We start from the raw sequence: 9,012 nt of genomic DNA on the forward strand, positions 1-9,012 counted from the left end.
AAAAAAAAATTTTTTTTCTCCCTTTGGGGGGTTTTTGGCTTTTTTGAAAAAAAAAAAAAAAAAAAAAAAAAAAGAGAGATGGAAACATATTTGCCAAACAAGTTCTGATGCTGCAAACTTTCCCAGCCACTGGTGGTTCTGCTTCACTGGAGGCAGGAAACTCTGAGAAATATCTAAATCCAAACCTCCAGCTTTGCGATGTGTGGTCCATGTTATTTTGCAACCTCTATGTCTTGTTAATTACACCCACTCTCTGTGGAGCCTGTTTGATTTGCTCCAAACCAGTAGATGGAAACACACCTAATTAGTATTTTCCTTCTTTTTTGCAACATGTAAAAGGTTTGCTTAAGATTCACATAATAGAAACACATCCATTTTCTTTCAGATACATCCCTGCTCCCACACACTTGAATCAAAAGGTTGAATTTTCTCCTTAGCAACTTTTGGAAAGTTCATGTAATTCCAGTGTTTTGGAGCAGGGAGACCTTCAAAGGTTGCAGGGCAAAGGCACTGGAGGACCGGAGTTGCAGACCCTGATCTAAACCTTTTCCAACCACATGAAGGTCAAACAGGTTTTCTAAAGGGGTTTGATGATATTTTTTATGTAAATCAAAAAAAAAACAACACATCAATCTGTCTCATCTGAGAGGGGAACAGATTCAAGATTTCTATTTCTAAACATTAAAGCCTTCGTGTTGATCTAAAACACCAAATCCTGATTTGAAAAAGAAAAAAAAATCATTGCAATCTATGGTTGTGTGGAAAATGCTTAAAAGTTAAAGCGTAACAGTTTTGCAGGCACTATAAGCAGCGACAAACATTTTCCTTGGGGTGAGAAATAAGCGACAGTTGCACTCTGGGGATTTTGTGTTGCCAGGTTCATGACAAAGTCATACAAATATTTCTTCCTCTGCTATCCAACCGCGGCTGCCCAGAAATGCCCAGGACATCCTTCGGGCAGCCAGGTGGCAGGTGGGGCTGGACGGAACCAAGAAGCCGAGCCACAAAGACGTCCGCAGGCACACCCACGCAGGACTCCTGGTATTTCCAAGCGTGCCGGTGCCAACGCGCCCATTACTCAGTGCTCTGCTGTGAGGTGCCAGGCGTCCGAGGCTGGGCGTTGGTTAATAGCGCTCGTTCCATCCATCATGTCAGGTAATGAGCTGAGAGCGAAAGCAATGGCTGGGAGACGTACACAAACAAGATCCCGCATTCACAGCGGCGAACAGAAAGCAGTCCCTTCTTCAGGGTTGGATACAAAGCATCATGCAGATGGTGCACAGGAGGAGAGAGGAGGAGGGAGGGAGCAGAAGGAGGAACAGGAAGACAGTTCAAGATGTAAGAAAATGAATCGAGGTTCGGTTGTCTCTCTGCTTCTTCCAGCCAAGCGCACGTTTACGCCGCTGTATGCTAGCGTGAGAGCTAACGTGTTCTGGCAGTGTGTCCAAACACATCACAACTACTTATCCATGCACTCATTTCGTTCTGTCCACAGGTTACGCTTCACTCTGTGAGCACGACTTATGAAACCTTCCTCCATTCAAAACAAGCTTTCACAGCACACAAAAAAGGAGAATTGATGGGGGGGAAAAAATTGGGACAGTTTTAAAGAAAAATAAATAAAAGTAGATCATCCACAATTTATTCCTGCCAATCATTTACGAGTCCAGCTGCTGTAGCCTCATTTCTGGGCGAGCAGTCGCCTTTAACCTCTCAGAGGAGCTCGGAAAACAGAGCCTCGGTCTTTGGAGGCGTTCATCTTGAACTACATTTAATCCAGTAAACAGGATGATGGGAGGGTAGAAAGACCAACTGGGACTTCACAGAGCAGGACAAGTAAATAAAGACAAACTGGATCAATCTGGATTTAAAAATACTAAAGTGGGATTTTGATTATTTTCCCCCTTCATTTCATACCTTGGATGTTTTTTTTGAAGATTTATGAATTAGTCAAACTAGATGTTGCATATTCTGGGGTTTATCTGGGTCAATAATGTGCCATGTCTTAAATAGAGTTGGCCTCAATGGGGATAAGAACCATAATTCATGGAAATAGGGTGACAAAGAACTCCAGCATCTTAACATTTGAGACTTTTTGTTTTGTTTTGTCCCACAAACTGAGATGATGACCAGCGTTCTGGACTTCACAAAAATAGATGGCATCATTTTTGGAAAGAATGTTAGGTGGGAGTATTACAATTTTGGAGTATAATACTGTTTTTTTTTAACAGACCTAGAAATGAATAATGCTGGGAGGTATAGGCCAAAATGCCAGCAAACTATTGTGAAAGGTTTGGGGCAGGAAACCCAAAATGCTTGACCCACCACAGACAGTTTAAAAATAATCTCTAATTTTTTTGCCCTGATAAAAATACATCTGACATTTAACAGAAAAAGTCATTGAATGTCAGATAAAGTCACAAAAATTGGTATTTGTCTTTTTCCTCCAGCGTTTCTAACTCAACTGTTAACAGTCATTATTATTAAGGGTTGATTCTTTTTAAATAAATGTTTATTACATTTCAGACTTCACCTTGCTGTGGTGGATTTGGCCACTGCTAGTGTAAAACAAACTCTTTAGAAGATGACATTAAGCTAAACGTGATTTCAGATTGTTTTTTTGTCACCGTTTATCTCCACAATTATCTACAAAAAGGAGGCAAAACATCTGCGCGTGGCAACAAACTGACCCACAACTTTCCACGCAACGAATAATTTGTGTCTGGGCTTGGTTATTTTAGAAGGCGGCCATTTTGCATGCTGTGTAAGCGGAAAACCATTGACCATTAGAGTGACCACTTGCTGAAACCCTTCAGAAGCACTCCCTTACTGTAAGCAGTGGTTGACAAGTGCCCTTTTGGGGTTTTGAAGTCTCTTGCCTAACTGCCTAAATATACTGGAAAGCTTTTGTCAAAGACTTTGCTAAAAGGGAGAAAAACCTTCAGCAAAATGCATCTCCATCAGAGGATTCTTGAATAGCGAGCTTTTAGCTTCTCATAAAGACTTTTCTGTTCCTATCTCCAGGTGCATACAAGCCCATCTTTTCTCACCCCACATCAATCTATCACAACAACTGAACAAACAGCAACCATTTCTACTGGGAGCGAAACATTACTGCTAGCCTCTACTGAATTGAAAGCTTCAAGCACAGACACACATATAAGTACACACGAACTGGTGCAGAGGGAAACAAAGTGAGGCAGGGGAAAAGGAGGACAGATCCACACAAAAGAAGAAAAAAAAACTATTCTCTTTTTTTTGTGCACTGATTGCAACTCTCTCTACTCGCGTTGGTTTTGATGGCTTCTTTACCTGCGTCTCCCAGAGGCGACATCTTTTCGAGTTACAGCAGAAGCGACACAGAGGAGCACGAGAACAGGAGAAGAAATTGACAAAAGAGGATCAGGTATTCCGTGTTACAGCAGGGGGATGTTGGCATCCCAGCACTTAATTAAGTGCTGGCTTGGCACCGTTTCACAAAATGTAGCTAAACGCACCGTGGAAATCAGCAGGGGTGGGTGGAAGGAAGGCAGAGTCACTGACACGTAGACATGCACAAATGCATACTATCTCTTTCGCTGTCACACACTTGAGGAAATGAATTGTTCCTTAAATTAACTTCAGTGTTAAATCTCTCTCTGTGCGTTGCTTTGAGGAATTCACACTCTGCTTCTAAGAGAGGAGAATCTCTGCATGTACATCATGACGACCCAGACCACACGGGAGAAACATAAAAGACCTTGAAGTCAACCTTTTCCTCACAATTGCCTCCAGTAAGTCTCTGTCTTGTGCTATGATAGATGTTATGAGATTCCTCAACAGATTATGTGCCTTTATGTCCTTTGTGTTCCTGCCATCTTTTGCTAATTGCACTGAATTACATCATGATGGTGTTCAGCGGTGTGCAAAAGGAGGAAATCCAGCCACTCATCTATCAGACGCGTTCAGCTCGAGGTGCTGGAAGGAATTACCTCTCCTTGGTCAGAGCAAACAGGAAGACTTCAGAGGGATTACACCGGGGTGGTTAAATACTGCATGGGCAGCAGGCTCTGGGCTAACATCTAAACACGGCTCACTTATTGATCAAGGTCAAATAATCAAAAGGCTGAAGCAGCTTCAGACGGGAGAGGCTGAGCCGCACGCTGCAGCTGCCGCACAGTTTCCGAGCACTCCGCCGTCTTTTGTGTTAAACAAGTGAGCAGTGACTTCTCTGACAGCATCGCTGTCTTTGTGTGATTTCTCAGAGTCGCTTCATGCTTCACTTTGTGACAAGTTGAAACATAATAAAGGTGATTAAATCTCAGCATGTAGTGTTTGCTCCCTGGCTAAGAAGAAAAGCATCTGTAGCAGTAGCAACAGGAACAGTCACAACCTTCTGTCGTCCCCTTTCTCATCTCCCCCGCCCCTCCTGACAAGCAGCCTCTGAGCTACAGAGTAATGCAGTGCCCCTCGCTGGAACAAGATATGTTGGATAAATGGGATGCACATGGAGCGCTGCTACTTCTTCCTTCTAAAACGTATAGACACGGTGTTTTAAAACTTTATCTTGGCAAACACAGCCTGTTGAGTGGTGAGAGGTGTCAGTGAGGCTTTTCTATTTTATGGTACAGGCCAGCCGTAGATTTATCACACAGCACATAGAGCAGCTATGCAGTGGGATTAAGGCTGTGTCCATGGCAAGATTTTATGGTGATTTTATGTCTTTTCCAACAATCTTAAGGACGCCCCAATTATCAGGATGGGTCTTAAGATAATCTCATGAGATGTGCATATTTCATGTGTTAATTGTGATCTGGAAAGATGCTGGGACTGCTCGGATCTAAAATCAGGAACATTAAACACGTTGGATTGTCTTGGCTTGAGCAAGGTGTGTGAATGTGACAGCCAATCAGAGGCTGGGTGACAGAAACACAGAGGAGAGTCTAAGGGAGCGTTCACACTAGCCACGTTTAGTTTGTTTTATTCAAACTTTACTTTGTTTGCCTAAAAAAAAAATATGAGAGATTCAATAAATATAAATCAGTTTGAAAATCTGACTAAATGATCTTATTGTGCTGCGTTACTCTGCGACGTGTCATGAAAATGTGTTTTTTCAGTACCAGAATATTAGTATTCAAGTTATAACGGCTCCTAAAAATACTGTCCAGGATGGTGTTTCCACAGCCCAATCAAATAATTTCTGGAGACGTGTTCAGTCTGATTTTCTGCACCTCAAAGTTGTTTCCCGACGTCTGCGAAGAGAGATGGTCTTCCATTGTTTGCTGCGAGCAAAGGCTGTCATGCTTCTTGTAAAGTGAAAAGTGAATTTGGCTTTTTTTGCTGTTTGTCCATAATAAAACAAAGTGAACAAACAAATAGTCAACCTTTGTAGCAGCTGCATTACAAAAACCAATTTTACAAATCTGATTTTTCTCATAAATACTTGAAAAACTCGTGTCAAATCCTTTTCTGTGTTACCAGGCACCAAATTGCATCACTTATCAGCACATCAGGGCTGCTTTCAGAAAGAAGCCTTCTCTCATCCAGCCACAGCAGCCATCCCCCCCTACACACACACACACACACACACAAAAACAAACAAACAAACAAATGGAGCCACAGCTGAAGTGTCGGCGTTCAATAAATGTGATAGTATGCAAAAAGGCCAAGCCTCTGTCATTAGAATGGATACCACACTTTAATTCAAAATTTACTGAATTCATCAGTAGAGCATTAATTCAGTTTGGTAAAACAGAGTGGGGGGAAAAAAGAATAATCTGACAGTCATGTTGGCAGAGACCAAGCTCTCCTAATAATTAGCTACCATATGCCTATAACATTCACTGAAACACTGGGTGGTGAAAATCTAAAAGCTTTATAAAAACACTTGTGATCTTGTTTCAACAAATCCATAAGCTCCTCTCTTCAGCCATCCAGCACTCTGGAAATTGAAATAATTGATAGATACAGAGCAGGAAAAGCAGCAAGAAGACTGCAAAGTTTATTTTCGGCAGCTGTTTCCTCACTTTCTCATGTAAACAAGTTCTTTCTGTTCATATGAAGATAAAGTTCAGACGGAGAAGAAAAATCATAGAATTAGAAGGCAACATAGGCATCCTTATATTCGACTCTAGAGCGGGGGTACCTGCAGCTGCCGTGCAACCAGACCTGCACAGATATTGCTATGATGGAGGGATTATCATTAGTAAATGTTTTCCTGCGTCCACAGGGGCAGATTGATCAAGCTGCCTCATGTTGCAGTCAGTGAAATGAGGAGAGTTTCCCTGTTAGGGAACATAATACAGCCAATAAAACGCCAGCACACAGAGCAAAATCTGTTAATAGCTGACAAAACAACAGTGACTCCTACACCACCATTACGATCTCAAAACACACACCGCCAACATCTTAAGAAATTCATTTTGCCTTCACTCGAGCATGCTTTCAACAACACAGAAAATCTGCCCGTACAGTTTAGGGACTGGAGTACAATCCGACATTTCAATAGAGCTTGAACTCTTATTCTCGGCTAGTAATTTAAGGGCTTTTAGAAGCTGTACTCTACAGTGGTATTTTTCTTTCCGTCAGTTTCAGACTGCAACAAAAGAAATAAAATGGCAATCTTGCTTTAAATAGTGACAAAATTTGCTTCGCCTTTTGGAGCTAACTTTCTTTGTTGTAGTGGCAAACCATCAAGGTCGTGAAGGCACTCAGAGGAGACCCTCGGTGGGTCAAGGTCAGAAACAAGAAACCGACCTAAAGGGAGGCTGCGTTATAATTTCCATCTACAAGATATCTGAAACCAGTTTGAAAAGATACAAGGTCCAAAACAGAAACCCTGACATCCTTCTCCCAAGTGAGACACCAACTCGTTCTGGTCTTCTTGTCTGTCACTGTGAATAAAAGTAGCTTTTAAGCTAGGAGTAAAATTAGCCAATAAACAACTTGTTATATTTGTTGTTTTGCTTATCTATTTGGGTATTTAAAATGTCTTCCAGTTCCAATGCACATGTTCGTTAGAAATTAAAGTTTATTGATCTTTGAGAGAGTGAACTTGCATTTTTATGACATATTATTTGAAAATGGTCTCGAAGCAACAACATAACTTCAGGGAAAATGTATTGTTCAGCAGAATTTGTTATTGTGACAAGCCTACTCTTGTGTACAAATTTTGTTTCTCTTACAATTTTGGCGTATTCTGCATCCTTGTGTCCAACCTTGGCCAGCTGAAATTAATGATGGTGCAACTTCAGACAGATAAATCTGATCTCCCGATCATATGTAGTGTTTTAGTACCTGGATGTCTCTCCATGTTTTCACAGACTGAGACCTTCAATGATTCTGAAAATGGCAGCAGATTTTTATCCAATTTAGGAAATTGGTACAAGAACAAGAACAACAAAAAAACCCCCTCCAATATATGGAGCTCTTTTGAAGTTGGATTTGTGCAAAAACTGACTTTGGCTAAAGAGATGGGCTGTTCGAATTGGAGAAATAACAGTTTGGACCGAGAAGGCTGCAGGAATTGGACAGACTTTGACACTCTTAGCTGTTTATCTAAAAATGCATGAAAACACTAAAACACAGGAGTTTATATAAGTACCAATTATTGACAAATTCGTCCAAATGGACAGACGGATAGATTTTGTTTTCAAGTGCCATCTGTGATGAGTAAAACAGTTTATATTCTGGCTGCAGTGGTTTTACAAGCGGGTTCTTCCCACTCTGTTCCCATACACACGTAGACTTGTTGCATTATAGTTGAAGGGTTCTCATCAGACTCGTCTGGATGTCCACATTATCCGTTTTATGAGCTGTCGGCACGGAAACAACACCAGGCTGCGATTCTGGGCCGTGACGCATAAAGGGTTAAATTGAGAGGATAGTGGGGCGTTGTGCCACTGCAGACAAACTCCAACCAGTCATAGATGGTGGAAAACATTGGCCTTCTCTCCACACAAATTTCGTCTTCTTTATAAAACTCCCTGTCTTAGTTTCTCTTTGAGTCCTTTTCGGTTAAATGTGCGATATACCTGTAGCCAGTGATATTTTTAAAGCTGTGTAATTTACATGAGTGGGCTGCAGAATGTCATGGGATCTGAAAGCGAGGAGGCTGCAATCTGTGTTTTTCTATGCAGAATGTCATAGCAGGCAGGGGTGATCAGGCTGAAAGAGGAAAATGTTTAAGACAGGTCTGGATAAACATGCTTAGGCAAGGTACAGAAATTCTCCCACTTGCCATGTTTCTCTCCCCTTCTTCTCTTTTTTAATCCCTCTTATTACTGACATTTCCTCCAGTGTTTACAGCAAAAAAAAAAAAAAAAAAAAAAAGCTGTCCGCTTGTGATTTCTACGCTCATGAAGCACAGGAACCATGCAGAATTTCAGCTGCAAACGGACACTACATCCTGTAGCATTATACCATTCAGCGGTTGTGTTTACGAGCTCACATTCAAGTTTGACAGTTTGTATACAGAATTTGGAGGAAAATATGTTTAAGTGGCAGCATTTTGAGATAAATGGTACCAAGGAGAGTTTAGCAGAGAGCAGGGTGGTCATAACACATGGGATTGGCTTTGACAGCTCAAAGGATTTGCCTCCACCACCACTCTATCTGCTTGAGTTCTGGGATGGTGCATACTTGGCTATCGTGCTGAACCACTCATTATGAATGGAGGTATTCAGGTGAGGTTTATTCTTGTGCATCACAGTCAAAATGTTTATTTGAGCCTAAGATAAACAAAAGGATGAGATGCCAAACTGTTTCATTACAGTGGGCCTCCGGTATTTATGAAGGTCAGGGACCACAGCTGCCTGCAACAGATATAACCTACAAATACTTGGGATCCCCTGTAAAACGCTTATAGGTGCCTATTTTTATAGTTCAAACACCACATATACCTTAATATGCACAGCAAAAGCTGCTTTTGCTCTTCGGGATCCAGCCAATCAGCGCCAAGGAAAATAAATGGAACTCCCTGATTGGTTGCCAGCCAATGGCGTGTCAACTATCCATCCATCCATCCATCCATCC

The 9,012-nt window shown here is 41.6% G+C and overlaps 1 long non-coding RNA gene across 1 annotated transcript in view; it reads right to left on the minus strand.

Moving 5' to 3' along the window:
• LOC106964256 (uncharacterized) overlaps nt 1–4,513 on the minus strand; it is a 16,985-nt gene extending 12,472 nt beyond the window's left edge. Inside the window, exons 1-2 of the long non-coding RNA XR_001428357.1 lie at nt 4,502–4,513; nt 2,520–2,527 (exon numbers count right to left, since the gene is read on the minus strand). This is a non-coding gene — a long non-coding RNA (uncharacterized LOC106964256). The remainder of the gene's footprint in view (nt 1–2,519; nt 2,528–4,501) is intronic.
• Between the last annotated feature and the right edge of the window lie 4,499 nt (nt 4,514–9,012).

This window comes from Poecilia latipinna, unplaced genomic scaffold, assembly GCF_001443285.1.
Source record: "Poecilia latipinna isolate Pla-1442-1.1 unplaced genomic scaffold, P_latipinna-1.0 Scaffold1646, whole genome shotgun sequence".
In the NCBI taxonomy this organism is placed as follows: domain Eukaryota; kingdom Metazoa; phylum Chordata; class Actinopteri; order Cyprinodontiformes; family Poeciliidae; genus Poecilia; species Poecilia latipinna.